Below are 634 nucleotides of genomic sequence, written 5' to 3'. Positions count from 1 at the left end.
TCCAGTGTGGCCCAGGGAAGCCAAAACACTAGACACCTCTGGTAGTATAACATGCTCTTTCCTCTGTATTTCCTGTAAGTTTATATTTGGCTCTGGAGGCAGTACCAGATTCAGGTCCAATTTTTATGATTACTTCATAGATGATGGTGTGTTCTTCCTTTTTTTGTGAGGTTAGCTGTCATGATGATTGGTCTGTAGATTCATTAATTCATTTGAGGTTGCAAAGTGATGACATTCAGATTTATTTTTTCTTCTTCATGTATTAACAACTATTTTGCATCTTGATGTTTGCTTTTCCAATTCCCAATACCTCATGGAACTCCCTCATGTCACCTGTTATTGTCCTAATTCATCCTTTTTAACGGTTGTATAATATTCACATTGTGGATATACTATCATTTATTTAACCATTCTCCTATTGACAGCCTTTCACTTGGCATCCAGTTTTTTTGCAACTACAAACAATACTGCAATAAAACTTCCTTTTATATATGTCCTTACCAGCATTTCCATTCCTATGGAATAGATTCCCAGGAGTGAGCTTGCTGAGCAAGCAGAATATTTTATTCATGTATTCATCTATCTATCTATCTATCTATCTATCTATCTATCTATCTATCTATCTATCTATCTA

The sequence above is a fragment of the Piliocolobus tephrosceles genome, chromosome 12 (genome assembly GCF_002776525.5).
Source record: "Piliocolobus tephrosceles isolate RC106 chromosome 12, ASM277652v3, whole genome shotgun sequence".
Lineage (NCBI taxonomy): Eukaryota > Metazoa > Chordata > Mammalia > Primates > Cercopithecidae > Piliocolobus > Piliocolobus tephrosceles.
The sequence above is the reverse complement of the archived record's forward strand: the minus strand, read 5'-3'. Positions refer to the sequence as shown.